This window comes from Xenopus laevis, chromosome 6S (genome assembly GCF_017654675.1).
Source record: "Xenopus laevis strain J_2021 chromosome 6S, Xenopus_laevis_v10.1, whole genome shotgun sequence".
Taxonomy (NCBI): Eukaryota; Metazoa; Chordata; class Amphibia; order Anura; family Pipidae; genus Xenopus; species Xenopus laevis.
In genome coordinates, this window is record NC_054382.1 from 97,306,273 (window position 1) to 97,330,540 (window position 24,268).

At 38.4% G+C, this 24,268-nt stretch overlaps 1 long non-coding RNA gene across 1 annotated transcript; it reads left to right on the forward strand.

The window, feature by feature from the left end:
• Positions 1-1,694: 1,694 nt before the first annotated feature.
• Positions 1,695-23,355, forward strand: LOC121395154. Its single transcript, XR_005962293.1, has 6 exons — positions 1,695-1,830; positions 3,775-3,821; positions 6,127-6,585; positions 17,299-17,390; positions 20,560-20,693; positions 22,338-23,355. It is a non-coding gene; the product is annotated as an uncharacterized LOC121395154 (long non-coding RNA).
• The last annotated feature ends 913 nt before the right edge of the window (positions 23,356-24,268 follow it).

The window sequence follows — 24,268 nt, forward strand, 5'->3', positions numbered from 1 at the left end:
CTCTTAAAAGCACCATAGAATCAGCCATTGTGAATTCAGTGATGCTCAAATAAGTGTGTCCACTAAAAATCTGTATTTATAAAGGTTGTTTGGCCTACCTAGGAATCTTGTTTAATCTGCTGTTTAGTTCCAGGACTGGGAACCTCCAAATACTCATTTATAGGATTTGGGCAAATACCATATTTTACAACTAAAGCTAACAAAACTCAAACCTTAGTTTGCCTACATGAATTAACAATATATCCCAAAGAAACTACAGTGCATCAAAGAAATTGTCATCTTCAGTTGTCTAGTGGTCTGAAGTCACATAATAATGAAGATTTGGACTATAGAGTAGGATGTAGAACTGGCGGCCCCCTCCTGTGTGGCCATACAACCTGTGGCAGCTTTGATAACTTTGTGTAAGCTTTAAATGGTATCACAGGCGCAGGCATGTAGTTTGTAGTTTGTAGCTCTGATGTTTCTATAACTTACATTATATTCTGAGCCTATGACTGGTCACCTGTGTTTCCTCACAGTGCAATGCATTGCACCACATCACGCCGTGGAGTTCTGCCCTAAAACCCTGTATTGTTCACATCTGTAAAGACCTGCATTATTCATGCTATGACGCAGATTGATTTAATGAGACAACACTGATCCTTCATCAGATTTATAAAATCTGTTCCTCTAGCCTAGGGGACCCTTTTTTTATCCATGAACCACATTCAATTGTAAATTGTAAAGAGTTGGGGAGCAACACAAATGTAAAATGTTCCTGGGGGTGCCAAATTAAGGCTGTGATTGACTATTTGGTAGCCCCTATGGGGACTGGCAGTAAAAAAGAGGCTCTGTTTGGCAGTACATCTGGTTTTATGCAACCAAAACTTGCCTCCAAGCCAAGAATTAAAAAAAAGCAGCTGCTTTGAGGCTACTGAGAGCAACGACCAATGGGGCTGGAGAGCAACTGTTTGGAGATCACTGCTCTAGCCTATACTGTCTATCCTTTCTTGATACAGGGCTTCTTCTGGATTTTGTCCAGCCCATGCCTCTTTAACAGCTCATCCTAATCCACATTGTACATACCTTTAACTTCTAATTATTAGTTGAAAGGTTGTTTTAGTGCCACTGGAATGGAAACACAATGTGAAGTCAACTTTTGGGTTCCGCCAGGGCAATGTGCAAGCAGAAATAGAATTCTCTGCATTACATTATCCCAACTCCCATAAACACATTCAATATGATTTAATATTCAATATGCAGCTGCTGCAATTTTTTGTGTAAGATTCTGCAAAATTCTATGGAAACCATTATAGTTAATAAAATACATAAGATACATAAGCACCTGCATGGCCCAAACCTAACAAATTTCAAACCTTTAAGTTTATTTGACATAGCTTGTAACCTTGTTATTTATCATATATTTTCCAGCAAGATTTTGTTTTGGGCATGAGGCTAGTTGGCATCATATTACCAGCAGAAGAATCCACATTGTCTGCCTCTGTTCTGATGCACATGGCACAACTCCCCTATTACTGCAATGCTGGAAGAGTGGGTAAGGTGTGTCAAAATAATAATTTACCTAGAAGCAATAATAAACATGTTATTAATTTAATGCAGAGCCTGCCCAATTATTCATCTGGGTGGAGAACAGAAATCTGCATTTGGTTTGTCAGATGAATACAGGCTTCTTTAATACTGAAACAATGGAAATACCAGTAAGGATGTGGTTTTGCCTCAATCCCTGTGCAGGTAGTTGAAGAAAGAATAAGAGCAATCTTAAAGCTGTATCTGAGTTCTCCACGAAGCACAGATGTCCTAGCAAAGCTATGGGTCTCATTGCATGTAATGGTAAGTAATTCTATATATAATATGTTTATCCTATGCAAAGAAAATGATCCTCTAAAACCATATGGCTTTTTATTTTTATGATCAACTACATTGAACTGTAGGACAATGTAGCAATTTTAGTAGCAATCAGACAAACGATCAATCAACAGATTACAGAAAGAGGAATTAAATATTATCTGTTGTATCTGTTAATGTATTTTTTGCAGAAGCAGTAATATGCATATGGCTGTTTATGTATGGGGAGAGGGATGGACATTACGATATGGTATATGAAATTTCAGTTTCTTTTTTTCTGATGACAGTGCTGGGTAAAGTGAACTTTAGATGTTTCTCTTCTTGATTTTCTCATCTGTTTATACACCATGAACCTTCTGACAAGATTCAAGTGTTGATGCAACTTATTGGTTTGACATCTAAGGGGCCTCGCAATGGTCTGTCCAAACTCTGAGATGCATACTCAGATTTTAGGGGTCATTTACTATGACCCTGGACAGAAGTGGAAAAGCACTAAGGGTTGCAAAAACATGACATCTGTAGTGTTCGTTCACGGTTTACTTCTTGCACTGAATAAAAAAAATATGGTGAAATGTGGAGGCCAGCCATTCCCTTACAACCATTCCCTAACTCCCTCAATGACATGAAGGTCTCTGTGCTCTGAAATAGGGTGTAGAAACCTGGGTCAGTTCAACAAGGCAGGAAGACGGGTGTAATGTGCATAAAATGGCAGATTGCACTTTCATTTTGTGCAGTTTGCACCCTGCCTAATTGAAGCCTTTGTTTCCCCCCTCCAACATTTTTTCTTAAGAAGCAAACAGGTGGGCTCATGTTGATGATGGCACAATGGTGCATTTTTCTGGTTTCAATTTTTCTCTTTGCTCTAATATAAGTTTTGTACAAGGAAAAGATGTGGGTGCTTCTCTCTAGATATGCTATTTTAGCTGCTTTAGCACTGGCACCGTATTGAGACCATTTTTTATAATGCTATTGTGGGGGTAGGAGAGGATAATTAAAAAGGGACATCAGGAGAACCTTCACTTTCTACAGTGATTGTCGGTTTGAACAAACAAAACAACAGTATTTCACCAAGCCCCTGTATGGTCAGTCATGACATATCTTTCCACATGGCCAACAGGCCATATGGTTGGATAACTGTTATGGAAGGCCAGTAAAGAGTACTCTTTACTGGCAGTAAGGAAACAGAAATCACATCAGTACCAGGGAATTCACTGTCCTGTGCAAGCACAACAGAACAGGTGATAGTGATGATGACTTTTTCAGAATTAAAATAAATTAATTTGTATTCCCAAACTGCTCTATTTAACATAAACTATTTTTCAGGTAAACACTTTTTCATTGCATGAGAGTTTTCCTTTCCGAGTGCAAATGAGAGTATCTTAACATTAACTTGTCAAAACATATTATATATAGGCATGTTGCAACCACTTGGTATGATTATAGCTGTTATGCTGTCTTAATCTGATGCACTCAAGTGTTATAATTACGGAATTTATTTTTATTTCAAGCACATAGAAGACACATCAATAGACAGTTTACACTTTATATATGATATAAACCAAAATTTTGAGATCTTCCTTGGGAAAAATTAAATATCCATTGGCCTTCAGCAGTGCATGTCCCATCATCACCTTGCAGCATATTTGTGGCTTTAAGTGGTATGGTAGTGTTGGGAGATAGAAGACTGGAGCTTTAACATAGTTATGCATCTATGCAGTTTTCTGTTTCCCAACACCATCATACTGCTGCTGGAAATTGTTCATTCAGAAAAACGTTGGATAAAAAAATACAGAATACTTTATCCCATTTGGTGTAACTGAAGACTGTTCATTTTTGTTTCCATAATCAAAGATTTGACCAGTCCTCCTTTTGTTTTAAAAGATTTCCATTTGTAATTCTTGTGATGATAGGACATCTCTTTTCCTTTAGTGGTGGGACGCATGTTCTGATGTCAGACTGAGCTACCATGCTGAATGGTGAGTGTAACGATTTCAGTTTTTGCCTAGATGTGGACAAAAACATTGAACTGTTTTATTTTTTAAATGTTTTACTTATTTGTAAATCCCAGTGTGCACGTAATATTGTGATGAAAAACTATGTTGGCATAGCACCAGGGTCATTGGATAATTGTGTGCATGGGAGTGCTTGGACTTTCTTGGAAAAAGAAACACACACACACACACACACACACACACACACACACACATATATATATATATATATATATATATATATATATATATATATATATATATATATATATATATATATATATATATATATATATTATATACACGTGGTGCACGTTGTTAAAAAATTTGTTGCTGCCACAACAACAGAATAAATAGAAAAAAGAAGAAATAGACACAGCACTCACTCTTGTTGATGCGATTATGTGTATTAAAAGCAGATTCTTGATCCCAGCAGTATAACGTTTCAAAGTATACAGTCTCCTTTTTCAAGCACTTAGGTTCAATAGTTACAATGAGATACAAATTGGTACAACCCTTCAAACAGGAACTCATTATTGGGATATGACATCACAGCACTCTCTAGCACATTCAATTAACCCTTTAGTAGCTACACTGCCCTAACATAGGAAATAATCCAAAAGTAAAAAAACTGTGGAAAACATTACCTATAAGGATACATACAGATCATAATCCTTATTTAACCCATTGGGGGCTAATGTGTTTATCTGATGGACCCACCATACCTCTCTTTATATATATATATATATATATATATATATATATATATATATATATATATAATGCTGTCCACACTTTTCAGTAAAAAATCAGGGCTCCCTGCCCCTTTCTCAAGTATTGACTTCAATGCTATTTTAAAAAGCAGAGGAATAATTTAGCAGAATCTGGAGATTGTTTGCAACTCTACATAAGTGTGAAGGCCTAAAGCTGCATAGGGTCCAGCAGATTATGGGCGCAGAGAAAGTTAGTAATACAAGATATTTCACTAGTTGAAAGGCTAACAGTAAGAGAGAATTAGGGTGGATCCAGCCTTTATAAGAATGGGCTTGACATGAGCCTGTGAATAAAGAAAGGAAAGTGCCAGAGGCTAAAAAGTAATTGAATATATGAGTAAAAGGTGGAGAAAGGGCAGGGGCAACTATATTGCAGCTGCAGAGTTGAAAATGGAAGATACACTTGAATGAGGTACTGACAAGTGAATTGTGATTCAGGAAGAACTGAAGGAGGAGTGATACTATGGCATGTCCTCTACTCCCACCGTCACAGACATACATTGACAATGCCATGATTGTAAATACCACTTGTCAGGCTTTTGTTTCCCTGTATAAATGTATAAATCTTGGCAATCAGCGTTTCAAAAAGGGTTATGTCTTCTATTGTGTGCCATCTGTGTGAGTGTTAGCGAATGACCTTCATCTAGTAGACCAGATACATTTATGTAACAGTGATAAATAAAAACACAATGATGTTAGAACACATTTGCATAGCTCTTCTTTCTTTTTTCACACAGTAAAACATTAATATGGACTGGCTTCAATGCCAGATAATACATCATTGGCGTTAGGACTGTTTATGTGCAATAGTTCAGATCCGGCTGGGTGCCCAAGGCAACACCATTTTGCCCCATCCCCGGCGCATGCTCATTGTGAAAATGAGCGGGGCGTAGGGGAGGAGCTTGCACACTCAGTGTTAGCCGGACCCGGTGGGGCAACAAGGGTCAAAACTCACAATTTCTAATTTAAAACCACCTACTCGAATTTGAATTCAAATGTGAGATTTATCACACATCAACCCTGGAAACAGTTCTACTGAATTCATGTAGAAGTCAATGGCAGAGGTCCGTAGAACCATTTGAACATGTTAATTGCCTTCCTGACATTCTAGGGGTTTTTTTGAAATTCAATTCAAATTTTCGGGTCGTTCCTATTCGATCGAATGTTAGACGTTCAAGTTTTTTCATAAATAACCTCCCATTCGAGTTGTGAGTAACTTCAAAATTCTACCTTTGATAAATAACCCCCTCGATGTGAAGCACCATACCTTAAGGCTCTGAAAAAACATTTGCAACACAAAAAAACCCAAACAGCCATGGCGCTGCTCTATGATAATTGCTTGAAATTTTAAATTATATTCCCCATGTAGTATCTGTAAATTCTGGATATAATTGTCTCAGTAATGTTTGTCATATCTTCTAGCAGTATCAATGTAATTTGATTCATGTTTAACTCATCCACTTGTCCACTGTAACAGTGAAAATTTATTGAGGAACTGTAACTTTTTTTTATCATAGCAAGGTGCAGCATGGAGCGGTGGTTGAGGAGGATATATTCTGCCTTTGGCACACACAGGCACTGTGACAGTCAAACGCCATATGTGAATGGGCTCTACTTGTCCTTGCACCTGATGAATTAGATGATGGGTATATGCTCATCCTTTAACTTACATTGAAATACCTGTTCCTCTCCAAGTGCTCAACAGTTGTTGTAATCATGAACATCCAATTAAACTAAAAAACTGAACTATTAAACTGAAGTGCAGTATCTTATTAATCTATATTAATAATTGTTGTGCTTTTTGACTGTAATAGAGTGAAAACAATAATAACCCTGCCCTCATACACGTTGCCAGCAAGTGTCATTTTTTTACATGCTTTTTCTTTGAGCACTGTTTGATTCCTGACGAAGGTCCTTGTGGGGGGACCGAAACGTTGAGCAAACTAAACCTTCGGAAGATTGATTCAGCAAGTCCTGTGAGTGCCATTCTTCTGCATTGCTTATATATATATATTTGTAAAATGTATAATGAAGCAATAGAATTCTTAATGAATCAGATAAAATTGAGCATAGGACTGGCCAGATATGGGATGACTTTGACGTAGTTGGCCAGCTTAAATATATTGCAATATATGGACAAACAATCCCTGTTTTGTTTAAAGGGTAAGGCATTTTTCAGTAGCAGTATGCACAAATATCTCTGTCTTAAATATATTGATAATGGGTTGAGTGCAGAGGACTCTTGTATTTGTCTGTATATATATTATATTATATATTTTTTTACACCTTTCTGTTCTATGGGGTCAACTGAGCCAAGCTCGAACACACCACTATATTAGCAATTCTTAATGCAAGTTGCAAGAGGGGATTAACAATTTTTCGGTACTGCCAAAAATAATTCCATTCAAAAATGAAATGCATTGTTCAAATGTACCGTTTTTTTCCCCCACATCAGCATCATTTTGTCAGGATGGGCAAGTTACATTCAGCACAATTGAGTCTGGTGCCCAAAATTGCACTTGCATTTTGTCCAAGTTGAGATGGCGTCATTTCCATCACTCAAAATTACATCTACACTCGATCTTTTAGACGCAAGTCCACTGTTCATAATGCAGCAGGACCCCTGGAATAACTGCCAGCTTGAAAGTAGCTGTAGGTCCAGGGTTCTCCTGATTCAGAACAGGAGGTGAGACGGATTCACCTGCAACTATAAGAAAGTGTAAGAAGTATCATCATACTTTTTCTTTTACAGCTGTAAATAAGCCCTTAAATTCCCTATTAAATCTTTCGGATGACTCAATCAAATCATCCCACCACATTCTTAAACCTAAATGTGGGAATATATCCTACTCGCTGCATTACACACATTTAATATTAATTGCAGCTAAGAGAAGCATCCTCAAAAATTGGATTAAATCGAATCCTCCTGAGATAACGGATGTCATCACGGAGCTGAAAACTCTATGTACAAATGAAGCTATTGCTTTTAAATTTGATAGCATGAGGAATCGTATGAATTTTTTGTCAAAATGGAAAATTTTCATGAATAACTTTTCTCAAACTGATAGATCTAAACTTGACTCAATTCTATATTCACCATAGATCCATGGAATTGTAATTATACGACACTAGCTAGTACTATTACGAAAATAATAAAATCTAGATTTGGACTATATTTTAGACAATAGTCCTACAATATACAATTTCACTATAGTTTGTACTTGTTGTACTAGAAATTTGTTGTTTTTTTTTAAAAAAAAAAAATGAATATATTAGAATGCTTGTATTAATTACCTAATTATTGCATTTGTTTTGCATGTGTTTTCTGTTGTTATTGTACATTTATGTCATTGATGTAACTATCTATTTATTAAAGAATAAAAAAAAAATAAGCCCTTAAATTAATTTATTAAGAAAACTGCAATATTAAAGAGATTGACTCACAGACTGAACTGCCGAAAAGAAAGTTTTTATTGTGAACAAGTACAGCACTTACCTGCAACTGAGCCTTGTTAAAACAATACTTTCCCCAAAATAATACTAGTTACTATTCCACTTGCCTAAACCAATTCTAAATTGTATGCTTCCTTCATATTCATTTATTTAATAAAAAAAGTTTAGGACTACTAAAAACAATGTTAAGATGAAAGAGTGAGAGGGTTTTTCCAGAGCCTTTCCACAGTTAAATCAGAAGCAGCACAGTGGGTTCCACCTATACCTCAGGCATTGTAGCAAGTACAAAGGATTGTATTTTTCCTCTTTCAGAATTCCTTCCAAAGTTTTCAAAGTTTCCAAAGTTTTCAAAAAAATGCACTTTCCCTAATTATGTCATTACTAATTACTGTCTCACTCACGACACGCAAAATACCTTCTGAAATCAGATGTCTCTTGATCACATACTGTACACCAAGAGTAGGAACATAGGGGTCCGTTTACTAAAGAGCGGTAAAAATATGCGCACAAATTATAGACACATTTGTCTGCAAATATGTTTTCGCCAGTTTACTAACCTGCGGTAAATATAAATTTGCGAATTTTCTTGCGCAAAAATATGTTTTTGCCAGTTATCGCATTCAGAGAAAATAATACTACGTACACATTAACGCCTGGTTTACTAAACAGCGAAATGTGCAAAAGACAAAATTTAGGCAAGAATATTTGCAAAATTTTACCGCCAGTGGCACCAGAGAATTCTCAAGGGGCAGGAAATATCCCATAATACTTTTTTTTTTACCCATCATTCTTTGCTGACAGGAGAGAGATCTGTAGCTATTGCTGACAGGATGTTTTGGCTTCTGATTTTATCAGTTGCAACAGCAGCAGTTTCAGCTCAGAGTCGTATTATTGGCAGTGGCATCACAGTCCAAGGATTCGTCAGCCTCTACACTTTTTTGGTTTCATTGTGATTGGCTACATTAAACTGTGCATTTCTATGAAGCAAAGAAATTGACTGGTATTTCTTGTTCATATGATTCTATTGGCAGAAGGGTTTATATGATGCAGACATGTTTGATTGGTGTTACTCTGGTGATGTCGTTGGATGGTATAATCATCAGTCAATAAAGTTTATGAGTCTTGAAGATGCATTTTTATAGCATAAATATTCACAAAAACTTAATCTGTCGCCAGAAAATTCGCTAAAATTACCGCTAACGTAAGCTGGTTCATTAATGTAGTTACCGCAAGTGATCGTAATGACTTCTGAGCACATCGCTGTTTAGTAAACTTAGTCGCTGCAAATGTTCTGGCGGAAAAATATTCTCAGCTATAACATGCGGAAACTTAAAGTCAGATTTACTGAACTTTAGTAAATGGACCCCATCGAATCTTCTTAATCACATTTTATTTATTTTAATGTTAAATATCTGAGCTTGCATAATGTGCACTGTCTTTTCCTGATGTTATGATCAAGATGTGATTCGTTTAGGATAATCTTGAGAGTCTCCTGGGATATTAGTAATAATACCTATATTTAAGTATATTTATATACAACTTTTATTATGGACTTTTTCCCTAGGGGTTGTTTTTGTAATAAATTCATAATGTGTGTTTCCCTTTTTTTTTTTTTGAAAATAATCTTTATTCAATTTTCAAGAAAATACAGAAGGCAAAAAAAGGCAGCAGAAAGAAAAAAAAAAGTTTGACAGTTGGCATTATGACAATTTCCAACAAAATGCAATATAAACAAAGATATACATTACAACAGTACAGAGTCAGCATATCAAATCAACATCGCCGTAATAGAATGGTTGCCTTAAGAAACTTCCTGTGCAATGGAAGGAAGAAGGAAAATAAGGGACAGTAAAGATAGAAAAAAAGAGAAAGGCAAGGAAGAAAAAGAAAAGAAACAAAATATTGTCTCAACTCTTACAGCGAACTGTCTCAAAGTAGTAACATCCATGGTGGTATTCAGTATATAGGCATGATGTGTGTTTCCCTTTTTAATCATGTTTATTGTGATGTAATTACCCTACATGGGTTAATAATGTTTTCAGGAGTAGGTGTAGCACTGTGGGTGATTTAAGGAAGATGGGGGATGGTGGCCAGTAGCTCCTGAGGAAGTGGCGAGAAGCCACAAAACGCGTTGAGAGCATGGCCCCTACTGTGTTTGGGCACGCTGTATCAAGATTTTAACATGCTGAATAAACTTCAACTGTTTTAACGTACCTACATGGCTTCCACTGGTGCTCCGTATTTTACAAATCCTGCATCTACTGTTGGCCGTGGGGGATCGCGGCCCACGTGTAGCACATGGGAAAGCAATTCAGTCGGTAAGTGCTCCCACTACAATTTTCTGTTTCATAGTCTCATCTTGTAAGAATACTTTGGAGGAGGGCAGCCAGTGCTGGAAGATATGTCACTGCACACAGAGTTTATTTTGCACAACAGGTTTAGTCAGCCTCAGGTTGGTCCTGCTGAGCAAAACTAATTGTTGATGTTGATGGGCGACTGCACTTGTCTTTCATCATGCGTACTTATCTGGCTCTGATGTAGCTAGCTCCTAACCAGAGCTGACTCCCTTCCCTTAGAAAACATGTGGTTAAAAAAACAAAAGTTGTCATTATTTAAATCTTAACATGAGAGTATAAGCAGGGAAAACTATACCCCCAAAATTAATACTAATGCAACAGATTATATCAAGTTAAGTGGCATAAGAATTTCACCAAACTGGTATATATATATATATATATATATATATATATATATATATATATATATATATATATATATATATATTTAAGTAAATATTGCCCTTTTACATCTTGATCCACCATTTGCTATGGTCTGTGTGCTGCCTCAGAGATCACCTGACCAGAAATACTACAACTCTAACTGTAACAGGAAGAGGTGTTGAAGCAAAAGACAGAACTCTGTCTGTTAATGTGCTCATGTGACCTAACATGTATGGTTTGTTGGTTTGCTTGTGTGCACCATGAATCCTATGATCCCAGCCAATGGCACACAGTACTAAAAAAGTATATTGTTATGAAAATGGTTTATTTACATGAAGCAGGGTTTTACGTATGAGCTGATTTATGCAATATATTTTTATATAGACCTACATTGTTTGGGGGTATAGTTTTCCTTTAAGTACCAAGGAAAGGGACAAATCGCTGAACAAGGATCTGTGCTGCTGATGCTGCAGACCTGACACCCCACACAATACGCAATAATAAAATTAGCATAAATACAGGGTGTACCACCGTACAAACAAAGGCAAGTCACAGATGTGTTTAGATATAACAGAGCTTTTTAGTGGAAGGGATAAAGTTTATAAATCATTTATATTGGAAATACATGTTGATTTATTTTGCCTTTGTGAAATGTGGAAGGGTCTTGAGAAAATCTTTACATAGTGCAGGACACACATTTGGCAGATGCCTTCTGTAAACAGTCCAGCAGCTCCTGCAACCCAACAAATCGGCTTAATCACTTTCAGGGAGTGGCTTGTCTTTTAGACATTGGGTGTGCAAGTCTCAGGCCATGTGCCAGCTCCAAAAATTTGCAAATGAGGTGAATCGCAACAACCACAATCAGAAAACAGACCAAGGGTCAACAAAATGATCCCCTCAACAAATCCAGAATAGAAATGTAAAGAGTAGTAAATACCTGTAAAGTGTTTTAAATAAGCTTCAGATCCCTTGGGAATGTTTGCCTGGCATAATCACACAATGTAATAATTATTATGTCTAATGTGATACATTATGAGAGCTTGCCTTGGGTGGCACTTTTCCATAGATGATAAAAACCCACACCTGGTAACGTTAAGGGGTTTATTTACTAAAACTCATTTTTTTTTTCTCATATTCTACCAGAATCAAACTAGAACTAACTGCAATCCACAGATTTGGCTTATTTACTTATATTTCAGGTTGAAAAAATCAAATCGAAAAAAACGATTCAATTTGAATTTATCAAATAATCACTAAAATCTTTCTATTTTTCAAGCAAAAACCAGAACTCTCCAAATTCGTGAACGTTAAAAACATCTTCAAATGGTTAAAGGGACAGCAGCCATTTTTGTATTCAGACTTTTAGCAGTTTAGGGGCATAATAAATCTCAAAAAATACAGGTTTTTTTCCCTAAAAAATGTCTCTGTATTGTTAAATGAGCCCTCTACTCATTTGTCCTGCATAAATACAACAATGCACCAAAGACAAATTACCCTAATAAAACAGTAAAGGGAATAAATAATCACCAGCAAAAGAGCCAAGTACACAATAAGGTGCTATATTTTGCTAACAAAGGAACTTGTATCTTTACATATTCTATGAGGCTAATTTATTAAACCGTGAAATTTTTTTGGGATTTATTATGCAACAAAACTGTGACAATTCCAAATAAGAAAATACTCCAGCTAAAACCGTTCAAAATTATGTAGAAGTCAATCGCAGATGTCCCTTTTACAAATGGAAGATCTTTCGTTGATTCGTGGTTTTAGGGGTTTTCGGGTGTTTTTTACGCTGGCTTCTCTGCGACAATATGAATAAGTTGTAGTCAAAAAAGTTAACGTTTTCTCAAATTTTCATGTTCATGCTTTTTTCAGTTTGAATCGTTTAATAACTTTCATGACATTCGTGATTTTAGAAAAAGTGAGTTTAGCTGTCGTTTCAAAAACCTCTCAAAGTGAAAACACAATTTGTGCCAATGATGGTGTTGAAATTCTGGGAAAAGTACTACATTTTGCATAAAACCAAACATTTGTGTGCTTTACACATTGCAATTGCTATGAGCCTTCTGATGTTGCTCCTCTGCTTTCTTCAGTTGGCTCAATCTCTCTGTGTAACAGGAATACCAGGATGTATGATGCAGCATATGTACAATTAAATATTGGGGAATGTTTAACAAAACGATCTAAAACTAAAATTCTAGAACAAAGTGACGTGTGTCCCAGTGACAAGTAAACGTGTGTTCAATGTAATGCACTGTACTTTTGCCAGAATAGTGCGAGATAGCTAAGTGCTTACCCAAAGACTGTCACACCCTCACAAAACAATTAGTGCTACATAAAACATGCAAAGGAAAGCTGATACACATCATTCAATGCATTAAACCAGTTTGTTTATCAAATCCCATATCCTTTTCAACATCTATTACCTTTGTACGTGTAATCTCAACACCGAATACCATATCTTAACAAAAGATTTTAGAACTCAATATATTATGATTTTGAACTGATTATGATTTTAAAAAATGGAAAAAGTTGAATTCTCAGCAGTTTTCCAAAAACACATTAATTCAAATGGCTTTTCTGTTATTTGTATATGTTACAATAGAAAGCAGTATCTGTCTTTACATTTTAAGCTCCGCTGGTTTTGACGCCTGAGACAATGTAGCAGTGGCCAGCTAATTAGCAGAACTGACTTCTACTACATTTTTTCAGATCACAACAAAAATACAGAAAAGGCTAAACAATACCACATATAGTGAATAACGTACCCCCTCTTATAAATTATAAGGATATTATAAGTTGCCGAGGAGTTTCATGACCATATAAAAACACGACCCCTATTTTGCAACAGGGGGTACTTTCTTTATTATAATACACAAGATTCAGTGAGTCATGTGACAGAAATTACATCACTACTCACCGTTTAAAACTGATGACATCACTACTCACCGTTTATAAGGATATAATTTAAAAGATAGTCATGGCTTTTGTGTATAAATAACATTAAAACACCTGTGCCACAGACAGTGCAAACAATACCCAGATTTCTTAGGGTGCACAAAGAATTTAAATTGTGCATGCTCATAGCATGGCAATAAAACCTGTGATGTGCGCATCATTTTAGTGGGGAAAGAGAGTTGTGGGTACTACCGTATATCCTTGGTTAAAAGAAGGAATATATCTGAAATTCGTCTCTTTAAGTTACCAGGAGCAGCTTTTTTGGGGGTACCTTACATATTCGCACCCCTGGGTTAATCTAAAGTCAGATTGCAATGTAATTGATCAGAAAGCTTTGGGTTGCTACAACATGGGCAGATAAAGTTACATTAATGTCCAGACAAGCTAGCTGATATCTGCCCATGCACGTTTCAGTCCAAATGTGATGATTTCCTAATGGAATCTGTCTAGTAGAGTCCAGCTGATCATATTGATCCATTGAACCCTCATAGTACTGGCCCAAATACAATCATTGGCCAGGCAGTGAATATGTTTATGTATTGATCTGGTTATTTGATGGACTGACAAAATATAAGATGCCATTATGCATTTTTGCACTCTACATTATATACCCTAGATAAGTGGGAATTTATTGCATGTATGTTAGTGTGGAATAAGTGGGTAATGTTTCCTTTCTGTTATTCAACAAATCTGGCTGTGCCTTTTGGCTGTGGGACTAATGTCCCTATATTGTACTCTTAGGGGCAGATATATCAAAGTGTGAAATTAGAGCTCACCACAGTACACTCATTCCTATGAGATTTTTAGAAGCATATTTATCAATGCATGTTCACCATTAGATACATTTGCCTCTAAAAATCCCAGAAGAATTAATAGAAGGTGGGGGAATTGTATTAAGCTGAGATTAAATTCCCCTTAGGGTCACAGTGTTAATCTCCTGGCATATTTATCATTCATTCCGCTTTTTTTTAATGGTAAAAAATTTTAAAATTCGAATTTAATCCCAACTACGAAGAAATTGTTCTAGTGAGACACATATTGATGTCCCTGTTCATTTTAATAGATATTGGGAGATTTCAGAGAAAATACTGTAACAATAGCCCCAGAAAAGTTGATCTGGGCCAAAACACCCAAAACAACAAATCCACACCTGATTCATCACCAACCGCCTATGGTACCACTTCACTACTCCACCCCTCTTGGTCCTTCTTCTCCTCTTTCTGTCCAGTAGAATTTTTTTTTAAGTATCAACCCTAAGGCCAACTTTGTCCACTCTTCTAGTTAAAACTGGATTATTTTTGCAGTTCTAACTTTTTCACTTTCACAAAAATTAAATAATCTCATATTCTCATTTTGCCCAGCTTTGATTTTCAAGGCCAAACATGGTACTCAAATAGAACTGGGGCTTACCTGAAAATGAGTATTGTTTTGTTTGATCAAGGGCAGGGCCGGAACTAGGGGTAGGCAGAGTAGGCACGTGCCTAGGGCGCAAAGCCGGGGGGGCGCCAGGCACGCACCTCCTCTGTCGCCTACCCCCAGTCCGGTGCCCGACTCTATGAAGTTTTTACGGCTTCTTGCGCTCCTGCACATGTGCGCAAATGTATTTCTCGGCATGCGCACAGTTCGCGCATGCGCAGAAGCGCAAAAGAAGTAAAAACTGCAGCTTTTCTTGCGCATGCGCACTTGGGCTCAGCCGGCGCCGCGTCCGCCGGCTTGCCTTGGGCGCCTGTGCGGCGCGACCCGGCCCTGATCAAGGGCATCAAGATACAATTAAAGATCAGCGCCACAGGCTATGGAAAAAAAAACAAATAACAGAACCTAGTGCAATACTGTTAATTTTTGTTTTTTTAAATTCGGGTAGTTTATTGAGTGAATAAAGCAAGCAGTTTACAATGTAAAGTCAAAATAAGGGAAAACATTGTATCACATGTTACATGTCTAGATAAAAGAGAGTGTAAAAAGCATACAAAAATTTCGTCATGGGTACAACATTTTACGACATTTTTGGGGTCTCCCTCCAATGAGGGATTCAGACCTAGTTGGACAAGTGAAGTTATTACACCATTTAACTTTCCTAAACCCTATCGACTTGAACTGCTAGTGGTTGTCTTGGGTGTTGGGGGTAAATGTCGGTCCAGGGTCCCCAAATTTTATGGAATTTGGTGGGGACTCCCCTTTTTAAGTACATTAAGTATTCAGTGTTACAGGTATCCTGCATTATTGCTTTCCAGGTAGAGAAGGTAGGAGGAGTCACTGCTCTCCAGTTCTGGGTGATTAATCTCTTAGCTAGTAGCAATGCCTCAAGGAGGAAAAGTGACTGATAATGATTCAGATTTAATTCTTGAATTATGGCCAAGACGCACGTTTTAGGTGTTCTGGCAATTGTCACTTGAAGCACCCTCTCTATGGTATCTAGTATTTCCCTCCAGTATGCAGTAAGCTTAGTGCAGCTCCACAGCACGTGTATCAGAGTTCCCCTGTCCAAAGCACACCTAGTGCAAACATCCGGGGTGTTGGCATTAATGTAGTGAAGCCTGAGCGGGGTGTAGTAAGCCCTGTGAAGAATATATAGTTGAATTAGCCGTAGTCTATGGTTGGAGGATACTAACTGAGGGGATTCCTGCACTTCTTGCCATTCCTCATCTAGGATTGTGCCCACATCCACCTCGCATTTAGATCGTAGCCCATCTAGATTGTTTCCGTGCACTTCTTGTAGCAACTTAGCAAATAACATAGTGACTAGACCTTTTGTATGTCCCCTCTTGATGCATATCAGTAAGGGGTGCATGGACAGCGATAAGTCGTGGCGCTTGTGTGTGGCATTGAGAGCACAGCTGAGCTTATGAAAGGTCAGCCATTGGTTATGTGGGATCTGGAATTGGTCTTTCAATTGTGCAAAGGAGATTAGTTTGCCATCGTGCCATACATCACCTCAGGTATTCACTCCACGGTCCGACCAAACACTCATTGGTCCTAATTTTAATATTGTTAATGTTTAGTGAAATCACCAAAGTGTTACAACACTTATTTGTGTGTGTCTTGAACCATAGAAAGTCTATGCACAGATTTTTCGTGTGTGTTTTAAAGTGTAGTGATTCCTACAAGGTGCTATTTACAAAATAAAATTGTAATCAAGTCAAACAAAGTGCATTTAGTGCTTGCTTCAAAAGGTAAAATTAATTAAAACAAAGTGCAATGGTGTTTTCTTCAATCAGTAAAAATCAGCATGTTGCTTCTCCACTTTCTGGTAGGATTGTCAACTGATTTCCTGCCACACCTGACGCGTTTCGCTTTGGTCAGCTTCTTCAGGGATGGGAAGAAATAGCCTGGGCATGGCTATGGACATTTGGAGGACTGGCTGAAAATGATCCCTTTTAAAAATTTAATTTAAACTATTAACTAAAACTTTATATTTGACTAGTTAATGGGGCAGTAAAATTAGAAAATGATTGTATTTAATTAAATACGTACTAAGCATACTTTTATAGAAATATGTTATTTATGACTTTAAGAAAGCTTTAGAAACCATTATTTAAAAAGACTTTTTCACTTTTTTAGGGTTCTCTGGGGCACAGATGAGGAATACACATTACATAATGTGAAACTAAAATCAGTAGACCTCACCTGGGAATGACTCCAACCAGAGAAAGGTAAAGCAACACCCAAAAATAAATATCATGCACTGATTGCCTATTTACATTTTTTTTCTTAATACCTTAAAAGTAAACTACCAATTTTTTTATAAGGAACCGTATTGAATTTTAAAATATATTTTGCACTAGTAACAAGTTTGAGATATATATGGTGGGAGGTACCACACTCGCTACAAAGTATTGTGCCTGTAATCCTCTTACACAGAATAAGTTTACAGCAACCAGAAATTGTATGCTGATTTCCACTGTTTTCAATATGTTGAATATAAAATATTGTACATTCTCCATTGACTTGTATGTGAACTGCTTCTTATACTAAAGTACCAACATCCAGTAGACTGAGCAAGTTTAAGCAGTATCTGTTTCAGAAGAAAATGTAAGGCACAGGTAGATGAGCAATTAGACATAACCTTTGTATTGAACTAGAAGTTCAATCCCAATGTCCCAAGCTTGTTTTATAGGACTGTTTCACCAACCAGCCGAGATAATGTGTATCTCAGGTGTGGCTATGAGTCACTTCAGCACCATGACAACAAGTCTGTTTTCTTTTGTGTACATTGCTTTGTAGCTGAATGGGAATATATGTGCAGCATGGTTAAGGTCAGAATAATTTAAAAAATCTATTTTATTTCAAAAACACCCATCATGCCTATGTATTAAAAATGATTGGTTGCAGTGAGCCATTCCATGACAACCGCACACTACGGCTAAAGCTAATAGTTGATGGAGAAGTCACCCAAGATAAATAAGAATATCTCTACAGGTTCCCTTTAGGGTAGGGACACACTGGACGATTTGTCGCCAACGTTTTTAAAAAGCAAATCACGGCGACATATCGCTCGTTTTGTCTCTGAACAAAAACAAATGAAAGACGCCAGCTCCTGTGCCCACAGCGCTTTTGTGAATCGCCTGTAGCTCCAAAACGCACTGAGACCCTTTTCCGAGCGATTTATCAGAAATAGCATGTACTTAGAAAAGCACTGAAATCTCCTAGAAACGCACACACATACAGATAAGTAGCAGCAATTGTATTCAAATTACAATGCGAACGCAATGACGCAAGAACGCAAGCACGTAAAGACGCCAGGTTACAGCGGAAATCACAAACCGTTTCCGGTTTGGGTGGAGCACGTAACGCACAGAGTAATGGGATACAAATCGCTCTGTGCCAATAGTCGCTGTGAATCGTCTGTTCAAAAAAGACGATCGTCTTGTCGCCGCGATTTACTTTTTTAAAATGTTGGCGACAAATCGTCCAGTGTGTCCTTACCCTTAAAAAAGTAAACCGCGGCGACAAGACGATCGTCTTTTTTGAACAGACGATTCACAGCGACTATTGGCACAGAGCGATTTGTATCCCATTACTCTGTGCGGTACATGCTCCACCCAAACCGGAAACGGTTTGTGCTTCCCGCTGTAACCTGGCGTCTTTACGTGCTTGCGTTCTTGCGTCATTGCGTTCGCATTGTAATTTGAATACAATTGCTGCTACTTATCTGTATGTGTGTGCGTGTCTAGGAGATTTCAGTGCTTTTCTAAGTACATGCTATTTCTGATAAATCGCTCGGAAAAGGGTCTCAGTGCGTTTTGGAGCTACAGGCGATTCACAAAAGCGCTGTGGGCACAGGAGCTGGCGTCTTTCATTTGTTTTTGTTCAGAGACTAAACGAGCGATATGTGGCCGCGATTTGCTTTTTAAAAACGTTGGCGACAAATCGTCCAGTGTGTCCCTACCCTAAAACGTTGGCGACAAATCGTCCAGTGTGTCCTTACCCTTATAGCTGCAACTAATCCGTGTGTCAATAATCTAAGAATTTCTTTAAGCAAAGAAAATGCTGGAAACAACATACTGTTGTTAAACACACAACAAGCAAACAACCAAGCATTTTTTGTGTTTTCAATTGATTGCTCAAAAAGCCTTTTGTCATGTGAAGATACAGTGCAACACGATCACTAAGATCTTATGGTTTGAACTTTACAGACACTGAGATAACTGTAACTCTCATTTACCAAAGTTACAGTGCACTGTAAATGACCATAAAAAGGGTGGAAAAGTTAAAAGTACAATGAATAAATGACAGTTTCAGCAAACAATGTGACTGCATAAAAATACGGGTCATCTTTTATTTGCAGTTATAACACTGTTTGGACATTTCCGGTGATGTCCATCCTGTCTTTTACTAGAAGCAGGCACAACAGGCCTGTAGGACTCCATAGAAAGTCGCTATTTATTGGGCTGGTGGTGGCTGTTTGGGCTTCTGTGTACGTGGAAGGACATTTTGAGCCCCCATCAAGGCCTGAAGAGGTTTATCTTCAGGGGTGTCCAAACAAGGAAGAATGTCATTAAGCTAAATAATACAATGAATATTCACCTTTCACTGTGCGGGTAGCAAAACCACCTATCAACCTGTATCTCTTCAGTTAGTGAACCACATGAGCTTATTTTACAAGGTGCAGCACAAGGTGGTTAGCATCCCCCATAAATGCAGCATTGGCTGTGGCCTTCAGCAGCACTATATTTATAATGGCCAGGCAAGGAAGGTGCATAAGGATCCCAACACCCTTCCCATCTGCCTCCTGTTATTTAATTAAAGAGAGAGTACAGGTGGGCACAAGGCACAACAGAGCTCAGCTATAGCAGGCAGTAAAACAGATCTGCCTTGTACCCAAGGTCCTGCATTCTGTACCTCAACCCAGATTAAAAATCACAATACAACTGTGCCCCGAAAGCAAGTGCTGAATGAAAGGGCCGAAGGCTGGGGGTGAGTAAGTTAGTAACTCATTAAATATCAGCATCCATGGACAGTTAGCAACACCCTGAGTGTTATGTAGGACAGCCCAACTTGATAAAGACTGTATCACCCAGACCCTGCAATCGCTTATTCATACCCTGATGTAAGATACATATAGAGCTGGAGCTTGACTTTTCTAACAATATATATGAGTGCCTGGGCACTGGTATTTGTTTTATGTAATGGGCATATCCTGTAATTTCTGGTAACAAATTTATGTGCTGTTACCTTTATTTGGCACACTTGCTCTATTTATTCCACACGTTTATATGGCACACAGTTACCAACTACTCCAGCCAACTTTATACATGAGCAAACAATCATTATTTATTAGATCAAAATTTGTTGATAAGATGTATCTATTTGGGTATTTAGAGTGAAAGCAACTGACTGTGGAGTTTCTAAATATGAGTCAGAACTGGAGGTGTATGCCTACCCAGCCTGGGATGATGTCACTGTACATACCAGACACTATGGTGAGAGAAACCACGTACAGTGTAGAACCTAAGGTGGGTGCTGCTGATTTTGCAAATACAAATAACCCATACAGTAAGAATACTGTTATTGCACAGCTCCGGATGTTGCAGAACTATAGCTGCCAGTATATCTTAGCAGTCAACAGCTTGAAAGTCAGAAATGACAGCGGTGTGACCTGATGTTGTTTGTTATTGGGAGATAATTTAGGGTATACGTTTAATGGTAACTGTATATTGTCTCAGATCAACTTTGGATACCTGTGTCAGGCACATTCAATTGATTCAGTTCTGAGGCAGAGGTTCCCAAGTTTGATAAGTGTCATTATTCCACATATGAATATACCCACTGTGATCACTTTCTATTGATGGAACTCGGCGCCCTATGTTGCTATGACCTATGTAACTGCTATATAAATGTTGAATACTATTCGAGGGTTTGATTTCATATTCAATTACTTGTTACATTAGGTAAGTTGCATTAGCTCTTATTATTAAAGTGCCCAAAAACAGACTGAGCATTGGCTGAAGTATGGCCCAAAACCATCCACTCTCTAATTAGTATCTAATTGGGGCTTGTTTAAAGCTTGATTAAAGGGTGGAAAAGTTTTTGTCTAAGAGCTTCATAAAACTATGGATGCAGTAACCAATTGGATGTGAACAGGAGGTTCCGCATGAACCCCAAATTTATCACATCGGTAGCCCCAGAATCAAACAGAACCGGACAGTTGGTTCTGCACATTTTTGACCACCACTTGGCTAGGTAGTGAATTCAGCAGATGTGTATAACCAGTTTAGACTGTAGCTAAAGATGCACCAATCGATTTTGGTCAACTCAGAACTGATACAACTATTTTACATTTAAGAGAAAGGCGTGTACTGTACCAGAAACTCCTTATACAGCACTGTACAAGACTGGCAGCAATTTAATAATATGCTCCATTTCATGCTCATAGCAACCAATCAGGGGTTAGTCTTTGCAGGGGAACTAAAGTCTAAAACAGCACAAGTCAAATAATATCTGCCATAAAAGACGATACAGCAAGACCAATTAATAATCAGAATATTCAGACTGCACTGGGTCTGCAGATACAAATCTCTACACAGTCACCGTCTGCTTTACAGGGAAACAAACAAAGCTGCTCGAGGTCAGGGAAGTAAGGTGGGGGGGCTCCCCCCTGCTGTCTGAAAGTATGATTGTTTCCCTGCAGAGCAGCTGTCAGAGCAAGTAAAAGGATTTCACTGCATACAGTCAGTTTTATTATAAAACCGGTAAACATTTTTTAATTAAAGTATATTGGAGATAATCTCTTTTTTATTAGAAAAGTAAAAATGGTATTTTATTTTTTTGCTTTTACACCCGCTTTAAAGAGCAAGTAACTAATTGGCTGCTGAGGACTCACTTAGAACCTATATTATTACCCTGTTAGGCTACCTTTTTTTTGCACTTTGCATTAAATAAGACACACAGGATGCCCAATAGGGTGTATTCCCTTTACCCACTCACAGTCATATAAGATCACAATGCTCATTCTGGTTTCAATGGTCATTATTTGATGCAGCATGAAATATCTCTAAATACATCATGTATTTAGTATTTAAACAAAGAAACCTATGCAGCCAATCCCAGCAGCACCCCTAAGCCAACTCTCACTTACTGTTACGTCTGGGTTTTCACAGCACAGAACAGAACAGGAAGATGCTCCATAAGAAGACCTCCAATTTCCATATTCAGAAGGCACCCTGCAGAGCTCACCTTAAAGAAGTGGCCTGGAGTTCCAACTCAAACCAGAGAGATCTATTTGTACAAGACTGGCTTGCTTTAAAGAGCAAGTAACTAATTGGCTGCTGAGGACTCACTTAGAACCTATATTATTACCCTGTTAGGCTACCTTTTTTTGCACTTTGCATTAAATAAGACACACAGGATGCCCAATAGGGTGTATTCCCTTTACCCACTCACAGTCATATAAGATCACAATGCTCATTCTGGTTTCAATGGTCATTATTTGATGCAGCATGAAATATCTCTAAATACATCATGTATTTAGTATTTAAACAAAGAAACCTATGCTGCCAATCCCAGCAGCACCCCTAAGCCAACTCTCACTTACTGTTACGTCTGGGTTTTCACAGCACAGAACAGAACAGGAAGATGCTCCATAAGAAGACCTCCAATTTCCATATTCAGAAGGCACCCTGCAGAGCTCACCTTAAAGAAGTGGCCTGGAGTTCCAACTCAAACCAGAGAGATCTATTTGCTTTTGTCCTAGCCTAATGGAGCTGCCTCCGAACCCCAGTGTTTGTACCCAAGTGAGCCTCCATTGGAAGGGTATAAGCAGAGATATAAACTTACCACCAGATCCATGAAATGTATATTCAAGAGGTCTTGCAGTGTGACTGCTATAAAGGAGCAACTGCCATTCTGCAGTTGAATGTTACTTTGAGACAGACAGCGCAACCAGGATACTGCATAAAGTGTTTTGGCTTGGACTTCATTGCATTGACTGAACTTTGTCTTTGATGTATTTGTCTAAGGCTAGTGGCCTAGACAACTGATTCCCAGGCAGAATTGATATATAGGCCGAGAATCATTCCCAAGTAGACAGTAATTCTGCTAAGGAATGTGTCATATTGCTCTCCTTAGACAGCTTCATTAAAATAAAAGTTACCATTATAACTATTATATCTGTTACTATTTTATTCCTTGGGAGGTAGGGGGCTGAGGCATATCCTGTAGGTGGAAGGGCTGTGCTTGAGTCTTCTAAAAGTGTTGTAGAGGTTTGTTATTCACAGACCATGTAAGGTACAGGCAGGGCAGCCATCAGGGGGGGACAGGGGGGAAAGTTGTAGGGGGCCCCGAAGGTAAGGGGCAATTTATTGATTAGCCAGGCCCCCCTGCTTTCTGAGAGCTGCCGACTTAGGGAAGGCAGAGCGGGAGCACAAGGGGAGGTATCTTCTGTCCATTCCTTTCCCTTATTGGTCACTGAGTTTAAGTCCCGGTTGAGCTGCTCAGGGATTGAACTTCTACTCCAGCTCATCCAATCACCATGCAGCTTTACCAGGACTTGAAATTCTGTGACCAATAAGGGCAGAAAATGCTGTCACTGGAAGAAGATGCAGCCACCTTTGCTCCCCTCCTCCCTTCTGTAGTTGGCAACTCACATTTAGGGGGTAACCCTTTGTGGTCCCTGTTGTGTGGTGGGGCCCTGGGCACTTCTGTGAGGGGGAGCAAGTTTTTTTTACATGAACGTTTAAGGGGGGGGCCTAACCACCAATTTTCTTACAAGTGGGGGGGGGGGCTGGCCACCAATTGTTTTTCCCCATATGGGGTCCTAGCCACCAATATTTTTTAATGGGGGGCCCTGACCACAAATGTTTTTTTAATGGGGGGGCCCTGACCACCAATATATATATTTTTTTTATTAACATGTGGGAACCATAGCCACCAATGTTTTTTTAGTGCGCGGGGGTTGGACCTGTGGGGTGGGGAGGGCGGACTTGTACGTGGGGCTTGTGGTGGGCGCAGCCCAGGGGGCCCAGGAAATTTTTCCGTATGGGGCCGTGCGATTTCTGATGGCGGCCTTGGGTACAGGGGTCAAACTCGCAGT